Source organism: Anas acuta, chromosome 14, assembly GCF_963932015.1.
Source record: "Anas acuta chromosome 14, bAnaAcu1.1, whole genome shotgun sequence".
In the NCBI taxonomy this organism is placed as follows: Eukaryota; Metazoa; Chordata; class Aves; order Anseriformes; family Anatidae; genus Anas; species Anas acuta.
Window position 1 is genome coordinate 10,660,034 of NC_088992.1, and position 20,205 is coordinate 10,680,238.

The 20,205-nt window shown below is 48.6% G+C and overlaps 1 protein-coding gene across 2 annotated transcripts in view; it reads right to left on the reverse strand.

Moving 5' to 3' along the window:
* Positions 1-20,205, reverse strand: part of BNIP1 (BCL2 interacting protein 1) — a 112,640-nt gene that overhangs the window by 59,054 nt on the left and 33,381 nt on the right. The gene's annotated exons all lie outside the window — the stretch shown is intronic.

The window sequence follows — 20,205 nt, forward strand, 5'->3', positions numbered from 1 at the left end:
GACTTGTCCTGCACATATAAAAAGACCCTGCTAGTTCATAACATAGCAAGAGTTCTCCCTTGAACATTTTCCCAAAAAAACAGAGGGCATCCATTTGGCATCCCTGCTGTCAGCTCTGAATTATCCTATCAGTAAATACCAGTCCACAGGGATGTAACAGGAGGGCAGTGCCTGTTAGCCTGAGTTCACTTTTTTACCATCCAAGGAAGGATCGAAATCAAAACCTTCAATGCTTCTCAGAGTTTCAGCAAAGGAGAAAGGCAAAATTCTAGGATTTGCAAAAAATCAAACTGCAGATACAGCACTTTGTGTTGTCTCCAAAGCCGTTTTCATACAGCGTTGCGGTGTAGGCAGCAAGGGGACGGGAAAATTATGAGAAAGCACCTCAGGAACATAAAGCAGGGATTTTTTTTTAAGGCTGCTTGCATGAAAAAGCACATTTTTAACACTCCTTCTGTGGAGTTATAAAAATAACTAATCACGCTGAAGCCTTTGGAGGAGATGGGCTTCGCAAGCCTAAATGTGATCTGCAGCAATCGAGGACCTGTAGCTTTTGCACCTAAAGGCAAGGAAATGCTATCTATAACCCTGCCAGAGACTGTCGTCAAGCACCGTGGGGAACACGTATCTTGCCAGTGAAGAAGTGACAGAGTTTGGTGTGGTATGATTTTGGGCCAAACTGTGGTCAGATTGGGACCACGAACCAGCCTGTGGTGGTGCTGGACCACTCACCAGCATTACGGGTCTTCCTGCAGGAGCTGGCCCGCCCCGTGGCTGGGATGCCACAAGGTAAGTGCATTCTGCTCTCTACCATCCTCCCTGCAATTTCAGCCAGAAAAGTAATTCTTCATCTCCCGACGTGTGGAGTGGTGAGGCTGCACTCTGCTCAAAGAGCGGCTGCACATTGGTGATGGAGAAGTGACCCTCACCTTCCCTTGGGGCGTCGCAGTTACAGACGAGCGCGGTGAGCGAGTGCTGACATAGAAAGTACGGAGCACAGAGGGGAAAAGAAGCCTCAGCACGGACTGCACAGCAGGGATGCTGCATTGCACAACCCCGAGGAGTGTATAAAACATTTAATATCAGCGTGCGGATCTGCTTCACGACCGGAGTGAGTTTAGTTCAATTTGCTCTGAGTCACTTCACAAGCAAAGTAAGAAAAAACAAATCAAGGCCGTTCAGATTACAAAAGCACATCCATACACAGGTCTCTTCCAACTGAACAAATCCCACCAAAATCCATCCTTTTGGCCCATTTGGATTTCTCCTCCAACGGGCTCCCTGTCTGGTCTCCCAAAAGACCGAAATTAATTCCAGATCCTGGCTTGCTCAGGCATACCAAAACATTTACAAATGTATATATGGCAATTTACATGCGGCAGCCCACGCCGCGGGCTGAGCCGAAGCTGCTGTGAGGTTTTCGGGGCAGCCCTCCCCAGTTCCCAGACTCTGCCCATGGTTTTGCTCACCGAGCCCACACCAGGGGATGCCCGGAGCATGGCAGCAGCATCGACAGAGCTCCTGCTGCACCTCGCCAGGTGCATTCACTGCAGCCATCCTTCCAGGCGAGGGAATGGTTAATGCTTGCTGGGAAGCCTCTCACCAGTGCATTTTAAAAGCTATTTCCTGACACCTCACCAGAAACACAAATCCCACTCAGTTTTCGCTGCGGTGTTCGTGTTTCCATGCTCTCCCCGCAGGCTCGCAGAGGAAAGGCTTCTCTCACACCTGCTAGCGGCACAAATCGCTGCACGCTCTCCCCGCTGAGAAACCCAGCAGAGCGCGAGCCTCCGAGCAACGCGGGCAGCCTGCAGCACCCCGACCCACGAGGGTCACCCCTATTACAGCTGCCCAAAACCCAACAAGAAGGTTAAAGTGCGGAGAGGTGGCAGCGGGGTGCAGCTGGGCATCCCCAGGGGCACAGACGCCTCGCGGGGTGCCCCCCAGGGCTGCCCCCACGGTCCCAGCACTAATGGGTCCTGGCTTAGGGTCGGGACTGAGCGTAACCATATAATTAGTGAAATCCTAACAATTTCTGTTTCTGTACATCTTCTGTAGGGAAAAACATCCCAGCCAGCGGAGCATTTCATTTGGAAATCAAAACCTCATGTCTGTCTTGATTGGGAATGTAAAATGGGGACTTGAGGGTTTAAAGCCATGACAAATTATGGGAAGCTGCAGGGGCTGAGAATTCCTATCTCCGAGGATGCTGACTGTTATAGTCTTGACCTTTTCTGCAAATACCATCCTCTCTTATAAAATGCGGCTTGGAGTTTATTTAGAAATTCTTTTAAAATAAGGAGTCATCTTTGGAGAGGCTGCTGGGAGACGCTCCGCACTGATGGGGATTTAGGGTTTTTTTAAGGGTATTCCTCCTCTGCTGGCCAGACCCCGGACTGGCGGCACTGATGGCAGCATGTGTGGAGCACGATTCCACAACGGGCACCAGAACAGGGCTGAAATGGAGCCCAGGGCAGCTCACACGGCGCAGGAACAAAGTGCCCCTGTGGCACAGCCAGCCCCAGCTCTCCCCGCTGTCACTGGAAACAGCAGAGAGCGTTGTGCTAATGGGCAGGCTAAAACCAGGCTGTGTTTTAACACGGAGCAGGATCCCCGCGCTGCTATCTGAGGCGTTATGGCACGTAATCCCCTCTGTAAAGCCCGCTTCCATTTCTCAGGTTTTGCTCGCTCCGTATCTGCTTTGCTCCGTCCCGCAATCACATCGGGCTACATTTGTCACCCAGGCATAATCCCACTCACATTTCAGGCTCTTCCTACCCCGCAGAAAAATGCGGTGGGAGGTGTGGGGAAGCTCAGAGAAAGCTGACAGCCAGGAGAGACTGGGAAAGGCCTACGGAGAGCCTGATTTAGATGTCCTATTTTAAGACAAAATGAACAGGCATTATGCACATTCAGCGTTTTGTTAAGCTGACACAAAACCAAGTCACTACGAAATCCGCCTGCAGAGGGGCGCGATGCGCCAGTTTGAGGCATTCTTTAAAATAGTTTTTATTCTTTATAATCGCTCCTGGCTGTCAGCTAGTCCCAGCCTCAGGGCTACGGGTCAATGTATCACAGGAGAGGGTCCCAGCCCAAAAGGGGCTCTGGCAGCAGCAGCAGGACAGGCAGCCAGGCCACCTCTCCTCAGGCACCTGAGGCTGCAAAGAAGCCTCACCTGTGGGGTCATGCCAGCAGGAAGGTGAAAAACCTGCAAAAGCCCATTAAAAATACAGTGTCCTGTATAAAAAAGGGGAGGTTAAAACAACCGGGATGCTTTGGAGGGCGCAGAGGATGCCCCTGGAAGCTGAAGCTGCTCTGCAGCAAGAAAGGGCTCCCGAGGGTCCGGGCAGCCCCAGGCAGCAGCCGCTGACTCTGCAGATTCCTGGAGGAGGAGATGTACTTTGTGGCTATCTGCATTACATGGACTAGTGAAAGCTGGCCACAGCCGACAAGCCGGGACTGGGGAATGAGTCTTGGATAATAATTAAAGGCCTATTCTTGGTTTCACCAAAGCCTCTGGTAAAATATCCTATTGATAACAGCAGTGCGTTGGGATTAGGCTCCTGCTGGAGCTGGGAATCACTGGAGCTTTCCTGACTGCATAGGCTTATCAGGGAGGATCTTAACAGAGTCAGAAAATAGATGAGGCTGAAAATAATCTGTTCTCAAACATCCCACATTCAGAAATGTCTGAATCTGAGGCATGGGTGGTTTTTTTTGCAGCGCTCTCCAAGCGCAGACAATTTGCAAACTGTGGAGAGCGAGCGATGCACAGCGTCGTTCAACAGAGAATCAGCTGAGACACTTCAAACTTCACAAAGATAAGACTTAAACGCTGCCTTCAAAATCTGAAATAAATTTTGCTAGGCTTTATGATTTTATACACCGTATTCCTGTAGTTCTGGCTGTCCTACAGAAGAAAGGGTGCCCTCTCCCTTTCCTGCTGTGGATCCCACAGTAAAGCAGCACAGCGCTGATACACCCTGGAGAAGTGGTCAGGCCTCTCTCCAGAGGAGAAAAGAACAGCTGTACCCTCCCAGCGAAGATGGTAGCAGGATGTGACCAGTTAATTTGAGTAAATACAGCAATTATTCTGAGCCACGACTTCGAAGTCAAAAGCTTGGAAGGGTGGAGTAAAAAAAGACCAGGAGGCAGCACTGAGAATATGCGGTGATGCCATTTCAGCACATAAACTCATTCAGGAGCTTGCTTAGAACAAACTGTTCTTACAGTATTGCCAGGCTGACCAGAAACAAGAAGAGCATTAAGGTCCAATTGACCAATACGTTGGGCAGATCCTCTTTCATGAGACTGCCAGCCAAATTTGTAAACAGTGAAGGTCAGATAAACACACAAGTGTCGCAATTTATTGGATTCGCATTCCTCTGGCGACTCACCTATGTTTTCTTCTGTCTGGACTAGGGGTGGGTGGGCAGGTAATTGTAGAACCACATTTTCAACCAGGGCAAGGCAGAGGCAGGACGGAGAGGGCAGAGGCTGTCGCAGTAACTCAAAGCTCCGTAGGATAAAGAAACCCAGAGCAACACCCATCCTTGGCTCTGAAAGAGAGCCATGAGTATTTTCACATCTTTGCAGTTCTCCTGAGGACAAGACAATGAGTTAACTTAAAACCCTCCAGGAGCCGTAACAACTATTGAGCCGTTAGAAACCAGTTACTCTGACTGTGGGTTCACCTTGGAGGACATCAGCAGGAAGCAGGGGACTACGAGCCCCATGCCCTTGCCAGCGGGGGCTGCACTCGAGGCTATGCCCGGCTGCGAGTGCAGTGCTGCAGGTGTAGTCGCACCATTGGACACCTGTAGTAACTCTTACACAACCCTGGCTTTATTACACTCAGTGACACTCACACATCTGCAAACACAGCTTACTTCTTCAGCAGAAGCACAGCGGGTCCAGCATTAGGGACCCTCACATGCACTGGGTACAGCACAAAACGCGGGCTGGTGCCCCCAGCGTGTTGGCTCGTGCTGGCAGGATCCATCCCCATCGCCATCTCACCAACCGTGGTCACTGCAGAAGCACAGAGCTGGCTCCAACCTGTGTGCTCCAGCTGACCAAAATGCAAATATGTTCACATGTCCAAGGTGGATGTGTGGTACTGAGCAATCTGGCGGCACACAGAGCCAGCCGGAGCTGTGACAGTGGTATCAGCACCTCACAGGTTACAGCCACAGGGCATGCAGTCAGCTAAAATGCTGCTACTGGCAGGAACAGTACTACAGACCCCAACCCAGGCTGCAATCCATAGCTGTGAGTTCATAGGAAAACGGCAAAAAGGGACTTAGAGTCCAACCAGATCATGGGGAAAGGAGAAGGAAAGACTTGGAAATCTCCAGTCTGACTCCTAGGGCCATGCTGATTGCCCCTGAGCACTGGCTGTAAATGGAGCAAATCAGGGGCAAAAACAGAGAGAAAGCACTAACAACGATCTCTGCTTTGTCCTGAAGGGCATTTTATGAAGTGGTCAGCAGGCCACCAGTTCTCTGCCAGTGCAGGTTTTCTCATCCGGTTATGACCCAGAGCCATTAGTTTAATTTCAGCATCTCTTCACCTCTCTACATGCAGCCCAGCAGATCCCGAACAACAGCAACTGTGCCCGTAAGTTACGTACAAGCAAGAGAGAAGGAAGACACAAAGAGTTGCAGAAAGGCCGTCTCCATCTCAGCTAAATGCAGCCCTGCTGCTGATCTTATTCTTCCATTCAGACGCTTTCAAAGGCCAGAGAGGGAAGAAATTGGGGTTTATTCTTGCTACAGAGCTGTGTTTATAAGGCCAACAGAAAGAAAGGTATCAGCAGCAGGGAAATGCAAAGCTGGGGCTACAATTTTTTTATCAGGGTGGACTTGCCACCAAAACAAAGACCACGAAGGACAACCACGCTGTCTCCGGACTCAAGAAGCAGTTGCCAAAACTCATCCACGGTGGAAAAAAAAAAAAAAAAAAGCCGTGGCAGCATTTGCCAATATCTTCACGTTGCTAGTCAGGAACTGCGCAAGCAGCCAGCAGAAGGGTGGGTGGATCGGCCCAGTGCTTAACAAGCCCAGCTGGCTCTGGCTTGCGCCCTTCTCCAGAGTTTCCAAAGACAGGGCAACAACTTACCATAAAGAGGCCCTGGGGCACTGACGCGTTATTTTATTTCTGGCTTTGAACTTCAGAAACACGCAGGATCCACGGACGTGTGCTGCTGCTCACATCAGGTAAATGCAGCCGGGTCTCTGCCTGAGCCATGCACCCTTTGGAAAGCTGCGGTGCCTGCTTTCCATCTGACAGCAGCACAGCTGAACAAGAGAGATGCAAAACTAATCATATGGAGAAGGGAGCCAAAAAGGGATTCCAGCAACATGAAAACCAGAGGGAAATGCCAGAGTCATGCTATCTGCGATCGGTATCTGTGACCCTTCATTTTCCAAGAAGTAGCAATGATAAGGCAGCTCTGTCCAGGTGAAAGATATCAGCAGGGCTAATTGTAGCCGAGCAGACGGATTCTCATGGCAGTGCTGTTATCTCCCTGGATTCCAGCCCCCAGCGGCTGCTGTCACTGCTCATAATATCCAGCAGCAAGAGAGAGGGAGAAAGGAAGAGAAAGGGGGAGAAAGGGAAGGAGAAAATTGAAGAAAGCAGCAGAGAGGGAAATAAGAAACAAAAGAGTAAAAATGGACAAATAATAAAAGGAAAGGAACAGCGAAGATTTGGAAAGAAGCCAAGACAAATGGGAACCCTGAGTCACGCCACAATTTCCTTTTCAAGGAGTATCAAGGGAATGGAGCTGATGGCAGAAATAAAGGAGAAAACCTGCCTCTGGTCACTTCCCAGCAGAATCACTGTGGGCGGATGGCAGGAGGCAAACTCCACTGCCTTGTGTCCTGAGGAGGGACGTCTCCTGCAGGGACAGGCTGGGCAGGGGGGGAAGGCACCAAGAGTAAAGAAATCCCTAAAAGTAAAGCCATCACACCTCCGCTCCTCTGCTGACTCTGCTGGGCACTCACTGCCCAGATGGGTGAAGAAGGATTAATAAATAAATAAATAGAAAAGGGAGGGAGTGCTACTAACGAGCTGCTAATGAGGCTATGCCTGCACACATGGTATAGCACAGGAAGGAGGCAGCTCCGGTCCCTGAAAACCCTGCCCGAGAGCCAAGGGATGGCATTGTCCACTTGGAAGGGGGGAGAAAGCCAAGCCACTGATAACTCCACATATTCCCTGCCACCATATTTCCTGCTATTCCTGTGCCCATCTGTCCATTTTCTGTTCCCCCCAACTTGTACAGTCCTCTACTCAATTTCCAGGTGTCGGGCAGCCCCAGCTTGACACGGGCATGAATTCTGTGCTCTGCACACAGCCGGAGCTCGCTGTGCACGTGGACGTCGAGTTGGACCTGTTGGACCTGCTGCTTTTGGCAGGTGGGTCTGGGCCACATGGTTATTACCTTGTATTACTCCTCTGATCCAGGTAAATACCTGGTGTGAGGGAGCCCATGGACCAAGGAGGTGACTCTCAAAATAGCCACAGCCAAGGATGAAAGGAGCAGGGGGAAGTGACTTGCTGCAGATCACGCAGCAGAACAAGAGCAAAGTCTAATGTGAGCTGGAAGGCATTTGTTGGCAAAATGCGGGTGTCAGGAGCCAGCTGAGGTGTGGGGGTTATCCAGGATAGCCATTCGGGGCTGGCAGGTGGGACACGGGACCTCCTGGAGGTCAGTGGCCTTCTGGAGCAGCAGCTGGAGGCCAAGCAGGACACCTAGGTGTGCAGAATGGACCACAGCCTTCTTCTAAGAGCAGAGCATCCCCACTAAAGGATTCAGGAGCCTGTGCTGGGGAACCAACTCCAGCCAAGATTTGGAAGCAGAGTCATGAGGGCTCTGAGGAACACGATCAAACCCCCTCACAGCTACTGCTAGGACATTTAGGAATAAATGGCATGAGGATGAGAACAGAAAATAAGACATTATACCCAGTCAAGGCCATCACCATTAACAAAACCAGTGTCAGCATAAAAGCAACCTGCTGGGGTATATATGGGCAGCTAAAGGGTGCTCTCAGTGTCAATAAACATTGACATCATTATTTCACCTACACACGTTTTAAATGATATTAGAAGTGGAATCAACCCTATCCCATAATCTGTTGAAATCCTTTGTGCTGTATAGAAAAGTTGCCCAACCCATACATGATGACAGCATCTTACAGAACAGTCAAACTGCTGAAATGGTGGAAGCCACAGACCACAAAGCAGGTCAAAAAGCTCAATAAGCTTCTAATGAAAATAACTTTTACTGCAAGTAGAAAAAAAAATCTTTAATTCTGATTTATTCAATTAGTTTGATTCAGGTACTGTATCATCCAGGTGTTAATTAATGGCTTAGAAAGCAGGAGAGTTTAATTTTCCTCCTCTAGCCATGAATAAAAATTTCAGAATGCATTCTGCTAGCACTAAAATCTTGAAAACCAATCAGCAAAAATACCTAAGTTAGCTCGACACTTAGAAACAACCTCTAATACATCAGTTTTACATGCAGAATAGGCTTTTTTACACTTACTTTGTTTTTCATGTATATTTGATAGAGAGTTTCATTTAGGTGGCAATTCCTTAATTCCTTCTTGTGATTTCTTTTCTGAATTTCCATGTCTACCCAAAGTTTTAAGATAACTTACTAATGAAAATGAACTTTTAAAAAATAATAATAAAATAGCAAATGTTCCATGCACCATTTTCTTGCACAATAAAGTCTCCTACAGAGAATCCAAATAAACACATGGTAAGTTGTATAACTCTGTAAGTAAATGGGTACAGGTATGGTAAAAACAAGAACAAATGAAGTGCAAGGGCTGTATTTAGGGCTCTGACCTACATCCTCTGGTCAACCACAGTTGACCAGTTTAAGACACCCAAAGGATTTTGCTGTGGCTTGCTTATGGTCACCACTCCTGCAGCAAAACCGGCCTCATGGGATGCACACCTCCATCGTGGGAGCTCCAAAAAGAAGTTCATTACAACAGCCTAAGTCATCAGCAAAGGTCAGTTTGCCCCCAAAAAACACACGCTATGAGGCTGGAGAAGTGGAATGATGGGGATATGCCTTGATCTGACTGAGGGTTGGACATTTCCCACAAGAACACAAGCCGGTGAGCTGGGGGCAGTGATATCTTAAACTGCTGCCACTGGATTCACCAGGGCGCACTAGCCAGAAAGTCTGGCTGCAGACTGTCCCAGCGTGAAGCAGGATTTCTTCGAGGAAATAACTCAAGCTTACATCAGTGCAGAGCAGGGCTGGATTCACATGAACATTGTGACTTAAAGCCTGACAAACGCAGCCAGTTTAATCACTCGGGGACATACCAACCCACCACGCTCAGGCCAAAGCTGTCCCGTCCCTGTGCATGACGCAGGCAAAGGCAGAGGGGGAATTTCCACCCGCATTGCCCTGACACCCCGTATCTGTGGCACAGACGGATGGAGGGATCACCAGCAATGGGTTGCGTGTCCCTGGGCAGGAGGAATTGGCGCAGGCGAGATGCAGCCCCCAGCCTGCTCCAGCATCTTCCTGCACCTCCTGGTCCCCCCCTGCTGCCCCAACACCCGCTGAGAGCCCCGCACACGCTTTGCAGGGCAGGCAGGCCCTGTCCTCCAGCAGCAACACCTCCTGCACGCTGCCTCCGAGCATTTCCCTGTTCTGCAGCACCATCTTGCAGCAGGAGGGAGGAAAGCACCTCCTGCACAGCAGCACGGAGAGGTGGAGAGGGAGGGCACGGCAGTCTGGATTGCAGCTGCAACCAGGGGCAAAACAGGCAGGGCAATAGCTGAAAGGCTGCTTAGGGATGGAGAGTCGTGGCCCCTAGCATCCCCCACAAAATCCAGCACCAGCACTGGGGTTTGAATGACCTGGGAAAGAGTTTGCAGGATTCGGTGTTTTACTGCTATATTCTTCCTCCCTTATAGCACTTTTCTGCCTGTCTCTTGCGCTGGTGGCTGCTTTTCATCCAGCTAGAATGGGATAGCTGTTAATTCTGTGCCTTACAATACGTTGTTCCCCAGTGCCAGATCTGCCACCCTCTCTCACAACATTTTTGAGCATCTGGAAGAGCAAAGGATGTGACTGAAGCCATAGCAGCAACCACAGAATGACCCTGCACACTATTGCCTCCCTCTGTTTGGGTGATATCAGGCATGCCAGGATGAAGAGAAAGGACACAGAGCATGTGGGGTGTTCACTGCACGTTTCAGTGTGTTCGATGGCTCTTAATTAGGTCTCATCACTTTTCCTAGAGGACATTGCTTTCTCATATCAGTACCCAGATTTCCCAGATAAAGGAACAGCAGAGAAGTTACCAATACTTGAACTAGGAAAAATATTAATTAGAACCATGAGAAAAAAAATGGTTAATTGGCTCTGAAGTGTGAAAACTTGACGTTAACTTTAACTAAGTTTTAAGTGATTATTTCCAGAGCCTTTCTAAGAAAATAAATTAAATTTTGAGAAGGCGATTTTCAGGAAAGCTACACTTGGACTATTTGTGTTGTTAATTCTGAGGCAGGTTGCATTTTTTTAATGAGAAAAACGATCCAAAAGGATCAAAATTAGCTACAACCAAGATATGATTTTTTTTTTTCATAAAAATTTAGTTCTGTGAAAGAAAACCCCTCAGATTACAATGACAGGAAGGCTGAGAACAACCTGCATTGGCTCCTGAAGATGAAGCTTTGCTTCCTTTTACCAATACCAACTTGTCCCACAAAGCCACTGCTCACTTGTGCATGCAGCAGTGACAAAGGGGTATGAGCTGGTCCTGAACTCAGTGGGGTGTGCAAGCCTCAGAGTATGGTCAGAATTACCGAAGTTATATACTGCAACTGTATAAACTAGCCATATAAACTATATAAAGTTATATTTTCTCAGGTTATTGTATTTTGAGAATACAATAATTCTCAAACTTATTTGAGAATTGGGTGATTTGGGGATGATTTTTTTCTTTTCTGTTGGTGCTTTTTGTTTTTATTTTGTTGTTTGTTTGCAGGGGGAGGAGGTCCTGACTCCGTGACTTGCAGATTCTCGTGCCCCGAGCTGGAAGCACAGTTCCCAGACGTGTCCCAGCCTTTGCAGCCCTCACCCTCCCGTCCCTGCAGTACCTTCCTGCTTGCACTTGAAGGCAACCTTGCACCGCACAATTTCCACGCCAAGAGCCGGGCAGGAGAGCTCCGCACGCCTCCTGCTGCAGGTGGGAAGCGCAGGGCTGCGGGCACCGAGGAAGAAGAGCCCAGAGGCTCCTCGGAGGGTCATTTCGGCACCCCCATGCTGCTGCCTCCTCCTGCAGCCCCCCGGGATTTGGGCAGCCTTGCAGCCTGCAGGGGAGATGCTCTGCACGTCCCCAGATGATGCTGAGCGCTCACTGCCTTCTTTCGCTCTTCTTTTTGCCAAAATTACCAATGGGGACCACAATTAATAGCAGCGACAGGGGTAGGAGCTTTGTCGTGAGTGGGGACAGAAGGAGCTGGGGCTGTGTAGATAAGAGCGATATTTCCTAACTGCTGTCCCCAAGGAATTTTATCCTTGGGTACTCAGAGAGCCGCTTATCTTGGCCATTAGTGAACTTGTGAGGGACAGGTGAGATACCAGCAGACGGGCAAAGGGCAAAGGCAGCACCTCCCTTCAAAAGCAGGGGACGGGAGGGATCAGGCAATTACAGACCTTCTGCCTAACTTCAATTCCCAGAAATATATTGGAAGAATTAAGGGCCTGGAAAAAAAAGGAGGATGAGTAACAGCACCCATGGACTGGTCTGTAGTGAGTGGCACCACACAGAAACGTGTTTGATACAGGCATGGAGAAGACAAGGAGACACAGTACAGAAAAATGGAAGAGTCTAGGGTATTAAGCACATATTTTACCCTCATTTCTGCGAACAGACACATCAATATAGTATATACATCCACCTCTTGACACTATGAAAAGAACAACCAGTAACATTACTGTGCACTAACTGCATGTAGAAAACCACTCGTGAAAGCAGAGCAGTATTTAACATTTTCTTCTTCTCCTTCTGCTCAAAATGACCATCTGGCAACAGACTTTCTGGAATGGAGCCTTTTCTCTACTTTCTGTTTGGCGACAAATTTGTGCCAATTTCCAGCAGTTCATGTGCTTTAGGGATGCGCAATATCGTTCTCTGCTGAAACATACGTGGGCTTGAAGTTAAATTCAGACACTGAGAAGATCTGGTGTGAAACAAGTTGTGGGGTATGGCACAGTTTTCTCTGTGTGTGTGCAATATGTGAAACAAGAAAAATTTCCGTACCTTTCCACGAAGCCTCAGGCTAGCTGGCAAATTCTGTGTATTATCCACTGTCACTTTATTCATGACTTACCCTAAACTAACCCCATCAAACCTGCCTCAAGTTTTATTTAAAACTTCCAGGAACTTTCATCTGAAAGCGTAGGATGCAAGATCCTCCTCTGATGTATCTGGCATAGTGACAGTTAATTAACTTAAAAAATAAAATAAAATAAAATAAAATAAAATAAAATAAATAAAATAAAATAAAATAAAATAAAATAAAATAAAATAAAATAAAATAAAATAAAATAAAATAAAATAAAATAAAATAAAATAAAATAAAATAAAATAAAATAGGAAGAAGCTATCAGATGTGGGAGTCTGGAAAGACAGTGTGCACCATCCCTACAGGAAGCACAATTTTCCCCATATACGAGGGAGATGTGTTTGATACAGACACGTTGATACCCACTTCTGATGGGTAGAAGCAACATCTGAAACATCTGAGGAGGATTCTGCCCAGTCTATGGGCAGAAAACAGTACGAAATGAAATCCAACCTCCTGCTTAGAAACTTCAGGGCAGATTTCTGATATTTTTTCCAAATGTCCCAGCACACTGGTGGCAGAGCCCTGAAAGCTAGCCACGTCCACGCGGGGCACAGGAGCAGGGAAAAAACTGCCCAGCCAACACAAGGAGATGGCATTGGCGTGGGGAGGGAGCCGGGCTCTCAGAGGATTAGGAGGAGGTGAGGCGTGCGGCTCCCCAGCAGCACCACCAGCCTCTTCGTGGCTCTCCAGCAAGCCATCACTGCGTCAGCCTTTTGTCTTAATGGGCTCATCTCTCCGGGTCTAAAATCTGGGAGGAGGGGCTTGGGATATGTTATAAATGCCTTTAAAATATCTTGGCTTTTAGTGGCTGCAGATCAAATGTGGGTGAACTCTATTTCCAAGGAAAGGGGTTGTTGTGTAAGTAGTGGAAGAGACAGAGGCGGGCCATTAGCCTTTGCAATCAGAGCTAAATGCAAAAAGAAATACCAAAACCCTGGAGAAATTCATTACTTTTCAAAATTCCTTGCAGCTATAACAGTGCCATCTCTTATTTCCATTTATTAGATCTACTAAGGTGGGAGGCATGAGGAAAAATTAAAAAATCATCAAGTTGAGTTGCTTCTTTTCCAACACAGAAAAGCAGTCTAAAATTTCCAGTTACGTTTTTACCTGTTTCATTTCTTTTAGAAAATGACCATTTCATAAGCTACCCTGCAATTAAAAGTAAATGTCTGCCAGCAAGTCTGAAAATAATAATAATAATAATAAAAAGCCAAGTATTTGCCTTGCTATTTTGTCCTTTTTTGTTTGTTTGTTTTGTTTTTTAATTTCAAGCTGCTACAACAGGTTACAGCCCAGTCTGGACCACGACAGTGTGCAAAATATTAGCTGAGCTGCTGCAAGAAGCACATAGGTGTGCTTCCCAGCGTAGGGGCATCATGCTATGAGAATATCATAGCTCTACTGAGATAACAACAGCGTTGCAGTCATGTGGCTCTCAAACATGGGACAGCCACTCCATCTCCTCTAACCAGCTAGGGTCACTGGCAGAGTGGGACAAGTATGCAGTCTCCAGGCTGACTCAGCTTCAAAGGGTTGTATATTTTCAGAGTGAATCTTTTTCCCTAATTTCATTTTTTTTCCTTATGGGAGGGTTGTTACGGTTTCATAGTTCTCCATTCAAACACACCCCACCTTCCTGAAACCTGGAAGCTCCCACCCCTAGGTACCTCGGGCTGGGACTTTCCCCACGACACATCCGTTCAGCCTTCCTTGTGCACATCCACGGAGGCCAAAATAAGAGGAGGCTACATGCTTGGGGTGCTGGATCCCAGATGCTAATGGTGTATTACACAACTGCTAAGCCAAGTGATGGTATTTTCAGGAAACCTTGAGACACAACTCACTTCTCCCAGGAGCAGGAGCTCTAGCAGTGGCTGTTAAATGGAGCACGGGGACGTTTGGCTGCTCGCAGCCCGCGGACCTCTCCTCTGTGGGTGCTCTTAGGGTGCACACCGTTTACAGGCGACTCCTGCTGATGAAACCCACTGCTACTTTTAACATATACAAGGAGCTACAGCGAGGCATTCATATCAAACAGCTAGGGAAGGACTGACTGAACGTGATGGTTCAGGTTGGTAAGGAAGGGAATAAAGAAGATGGAGAACAGTGAAGAAGGGATGGATCTGGAGCTTCTGTAAAAAAGGAATGGGTCTGGGCCTTCTGGGGGGGTTAGCTAGCTGTGCTGTTTTAGTTTAATTTGTTTGAGAGAAGAAAACTAACACAATTAGCTTATCCAGCTGCCAAGCTGGAACAGAGTGCTGGACACACATCCGGGAGGCATGGGCCAGGGTGTCTGTGGGTGCCTGACATCACACAAGTGGCTTCGGCTCGCCAGGGGATGGAAAAGCCAAGTCAGAGGGCAAGCAGCCAGCCTGGCAGTGCTACGTACCCAAGGCAAGATCTGCTGCAGGCCTTGCTTTCAGAGAAGCAGGCACATGTAAATGTAGATGCATCCTCGACTTGGACATACAGGCACGAGGGGCTTACCAGTGCCAAGGCTGGCTCCCCAAAGTGCTTTGGCAGAGGAGGAGGGAAGGGCACAAAGGGCACTCCCCTTGCCCCAGGGGCTTTCACAGCTCTGCTATTTTCCAGATTATTGTATACATGCAAAATAGATAATAATAACAATAATAAAGTATAAAATAAATAAAATAAAAAGCTGTGCTTATTCCCCTGACTCATCCTAAACCTGGCTGCAGGGAAGATGCTCCAAGCAAACCAGTTCACCACCCTTTCTGCTGACACTGTGGCCCCAAAAAGCCTCCCTCTCGCTGTGGATCTTACTCAGTGCCAACATTTTGCCCTTCTGCTCCAAAAACCTCTCTAACTGGCTTCGTTCTGACATCGCAGTTCAGCCCTCAGAACTACAAAATCCAACCCAGTTTGGGAAGCCAAAGAAGAGAAAGCAGTGAACACCTCTTCCTTGGAGGACCTGCCCGGGAGCCTTCAGGCTGTGTTTCACCTACTGAAACAGGGTAAGTCCCAGATCTCTGCGTGCAGATCCAGCTAACAGGGAGCACTCCCTGCTGAAACCAGGCGCGAGCACACGATGCTGCTCTGCACTGAGAGGAACGAAGCTCCGAGTGCTCCACGACAGCTGTCAGCTCCTTGGACCTGCCAGCTGTGCTCCGGCCACAGCCAGGCTGCAATCTCCCGGCCGTGCCAAATCCCCCGTCCCCCCGAGTCGGCAGAGCCCAGAGGAAGGAGGATGCGGACAGTGCTTTATCTCGGTGACAGCTTTCTGCAGAGCCCGAAATCCGTTTGGCCGTCGGGAACAACGAGTGCAGCTATTGCCAAAAAAGATCACCAACAGCTATTGGCATCATCAACCCGCAGCTACGTGGTTTCCCAAGTGGCACAAGGGATGACAGATTCCTATTAATTCCAGTCAGCAAATGGATTATAAATACTCCCCCAGCCAGTTGCCACCTGATAGGACTGTCCTTAAGTCCTGCAATTGGGGAAGGGAGTTGTCAACTCTAAATTTACCCACCAGCACGTCCTGTGTAAACCGTCCTGCTCGGAGATCCTCGGGAGACACTTGTGCTGGAGCCCAGCATGGATTAGACCAGAAGCTGCGAGTTCCACCTCCCAGACAGACATTTCGCTACTGCTTATCTCAAGACTTCGATGACAGAGAGGAGAGCGGGATGGGTTTGACAGGATGCGTTGGTGTATTGGGCATCCAATTGCCCCGGCAGTCAAATCAAGTCTGAGCTAACGAAGTGATCAAAAGCCGGACCCACCTAACGTCTGTGTGATGAGGTAACAGCTCCTGCTCCTAAGGATAGCCTTCCACATCCTAAACACGCACCACCACAACTGATAGAAGCAAACCCACGCCAGGGATGGGGTGTCCGAAACCAGACAGGGGGAAGGCAGAGCAGACAGAGATAGCATTGCCTGGAAAAGCAGCGGGCAGGACGCTAGAATTTGTACAGACTGCTCACTTGCAGAACTGTGGCTAAATGGATGTGGTTTTACAAGAGAAAGTAAACAAAAAGCAAGGAGCTCTGATTTTTCTACCTTCAGAACAACCCTAGTGTCTGCAAAGTGGGCAAACGCTCACACTAGCAGCACCTGCCTGCTGTAGGTTTCTAATCCCCCCCCCCCAAAAAAAAAAGAGTCTGAGTAGGACAGTTTTGCAAATGATCAGTTCAAAGCACTTCCCTAAAGAAACTCTGTTTTTTTCTCCCCGCTGTCTTTTCATGCACACAAGCTTTCCGAGCTCATCATCTGGAGACAGCCTTTCACCCCTGTGCTGGATGGCCACTGATAAAATCTGCCCTCGGTGAGCCAAAGACGGGAACGACATGGCTGTTGTGGGCCGCGTTACATTCTGCTCTGCTTTGGGTTTTTTCCGATTTCATGCCCCGAGGTTATCCTCCAGTTATTGTTCAGAGCTCCCGAGGAAGCCCAGCATCTCAGGCAGCAGTGAGAGGCTTCTGCTCCCGATGGCACCCACACCCCGGGGACCCAAAACCACCCTGTTTTCCCCCAAACCCTGCCAGCCCTGGGGGCCCCCAGGCAGGGCTGCAGGTCCCACAAGGTGGCACTCGGCCACAGAACGAGGGACAGCAGCTTGACAACCCCGTGGCAACTTCTGGGCAGAGCCTCGCGAAGACTTGTCCCATATTTCCAATATTTTCACTTGCTGAGGGTTTTTTCTCAGTTGAGCCAAAAGGACAACACTCGGGAAAAGCTCAGGGGAGAGCGAGGCTGGAAAATGATGCGTGGCAAAAATCCTGGGGGTCTTTGCTTTGAGAAAATGTGGCACGGCTCTGCATGTAGGACAAGGCTTGTCCTTGTGCCTCTATACCAGAAACAGGCGTTTCTGTCACCTACATGAGAATCACCGTAAGCAGACCTAGAGATACGCCCTGCTAAACTGCAATTTCTCTGTGCTTTCTACATTCTTTGATGATTTTTGCATTTTTTAATAAAAAAAAATACTTACAGTCACGCTGCAGCTACCTCGGACTGGGTGCCCCAGCTCAGTGAGTGCTTTTAACCTTCATCTCTGCTCCTTTCATTCCCTGGGCAATAGGGAATAACTCCATACAGGAGATATTCCCCCTAACAGGGAATAAAACCAATATCTCCTTGGTTTCCTCCCACATGTTGGATGATGAAGGTCGAACCGCCCGCACCAAAGAGCTCAGACACCCCTGAAATGCCAGAGGAGACAAAAAGCTCTCCCTCCGTGCTCTAACATCTTGCTGCGGAGCAAGGCCTGGGGCCACATGCTCAACAGGAAGGATAAAACTAAATATTGAGTGGCTGCTTGATACACGAGCACTGTTCATCCTGTGTGCTTTGGGAAGCAGGGGCTGGGAGGGGGGGAACAAAGCTAAAAACTCAAAGCCCCGTTGCTGACTGTGAATGTACACAGCAGAGGGTCGCATCCTGAGTGCCGGGTGCCCGACTTCGCAGCTTGTTCAGCAGCCTTTTCACCCTGATTCTTACTTCTTGCAGAATTTGTATAAAAATTGGTTGAGAGCGAGCCCAGCGACCAGCCAAGTGAGGGGCAGATTTCAAAATGCAGATTTACTCCAGGGCTTCTGGGGCTTATCACAGAGCCAACATCATTTACTCACATCAAACTGCAGAACAGAAATGTGTATTGCAAGACATTTTATCCTCCTGTTAATCCAGCTAAAGCTAACAAGTCATTCTGAATAAACGTGGTGGGAATGAGGAGAGAGGGTCAGCTAAGCAAACGGACCTACGCTGCTTCCCCCAGACCTCCACCACAGTCACACCTCCTCCTGCCCAGCACCTGAAATTCAACACGAACACAGCCAAGGCTCGATCTGGCCGAGCTTTTGCTCCCCTGAAGAACTGTGAGGTTCCCAAGACAGGAGATGCACAGTGGTTTTCTGCTCCCTGTTTTGCCACAGCTTCCATCACCTTAAGTGCAAAGCTCTGCCTGAACATGAACTACTGGATCAGGTTCATATTTTGTAAATATTATTGTTATTTTATGGACCTTGGCATCAACGAGAGCAAAGATAGAGGAGCTAGAATACGACACAATGGTTTTGAGCGTGGCTGTTATTTGTCCATTTTTTAAAAAGCGGGGAGGGAGGAGGAAAAGGATAGTTTAGAATTGTGGTTAAACACATTTTTTTCTCTAGAGGCATTTAGGTTTTTGCCTTTGCTTTGTTTATTCTTCTTTGGGACTAAGTAAAGTCATATTTTTAAACATAGGACATCCCCCCTTTCCTTTTTAAATACTGAAATTCTAAGAGTCACTCTAGATAGGGCTCAGGCTGCTCTGACTGACTGGAGCCAAATGCATCTTTCAGAGTGTTTTCTTGTGGCCTAAGGAAGTATTTATTTTTTCAGTCATTCCACTTGGATGTACCTTTGTTCATTTTCCAGAGGTGGTTCTGTTTCATCTTTTTCTTTTTTTCTTTTAAATTACACCGTGCACTAGCATTCGTAGTTCAGGCCTCGGTTCTGTTATGAATATTTCAAGCACATGAATGATCCTCAAAATCCAGATATTTAAAATGTGACCAGCACTTTAGGATCTTACTGAATCAGCACTTAATACTTCCTTAATTCTCTTTTGGGGATTTACCGCCTTTTAACTTTTCGTAAAAGCAGATGCACAAGCCAGCTCCAACACACACAAAACCAAGGGCACATTTTTACCAAAGCATGTCTGGTTCTGACTGCATGAGAAGCAGAGAGAAGGGCTTTGGCTACAAACACAGCAGTGCCCCTGTCCCCGGGATGGACTCTGCCAAGGGCTGGAAGGCGCAGGGCAGCTAATCCCGAGCTACATTCACGGGGGCAGTGGTGGAAACAACTTCTGGACACAGCAAAGGAAAAAAAGCCTCCAAAAATACTTTGGGATGGATTTATTTTTTCCCCCAGGCTATGGCTAAAAAGTGTTTCCGAACATGAGGAGCCACAGCGAGGGTCCCAGAGGTTTCGGGCACCCCGTGTAGAGGCAGCGTGGAGGATCTGCGGGCCGTAGCCGGAGGTCGGGAGTGCATCGCCCAGGCGAGTGGCCAGGGCACGGAGGGGCTGAGCTGGGGCAGCCGGCATCTGGGAAGAAGTAACGCAAAGCCTGACAGCTCGGAGCCGGCCAGATGTTTTCATCATTACGGAAAAAATCTGCTGGTGCCTCTTTGCCCAGAGAAACGCTGGAGGAGGAAATATCCTCTTGAGCTCTGATCGGGGCTGCGGATTAAAAACTGCAAGGGGCCAGGGACAGAAAAAAAAAAAAGAAAAAGAAAAAAAAAAAAAAGAAAAAAACAGGAAGGAAGGATCTTTTCTGCCTCTGGCTCTAATATTTAACACGAAGATGCCCCAGAAGGCTGCGTTGCCTCCTCGGGGATTTTTTCCCAATCTCGCTGCCCTGGAGGGCTGCAGAGACAGGGCCTGAACGGGGCCCCTGGGTGTCCCCCCCCGGGTGCTCCCGTCCCTGGGGCTGCAGCAGGTGCTGCTCCGGGGCTGCAGGCAGGGTTTGGGGAGCACGGCTGTCCTGCCCGCTTCCAAAACTGGCACGGAAGGGGGCCGCTGGCTCCCCGGGATTCGCCCTTCCCATCGGATCCCCCTTTCCCAAAAGTCCCATCCCCTGCCGGCTCCCCTGGCTAATTTTAGCTTCCAGACGCGAGGGTCGGTGAGATTAAAATCCGGGAGTGCCCCCCCGGGAGCAAAGCGTGCGAAACCCTCAGAAAACACCGGCAATCAAAACTAAAATTCTGCGATTTCTTTACGAAATAAACCCCATCCCCAAAATCAATTCACGGGAGAGTTTTGCCGTTTCGTGCGTTTCATTTTGATATG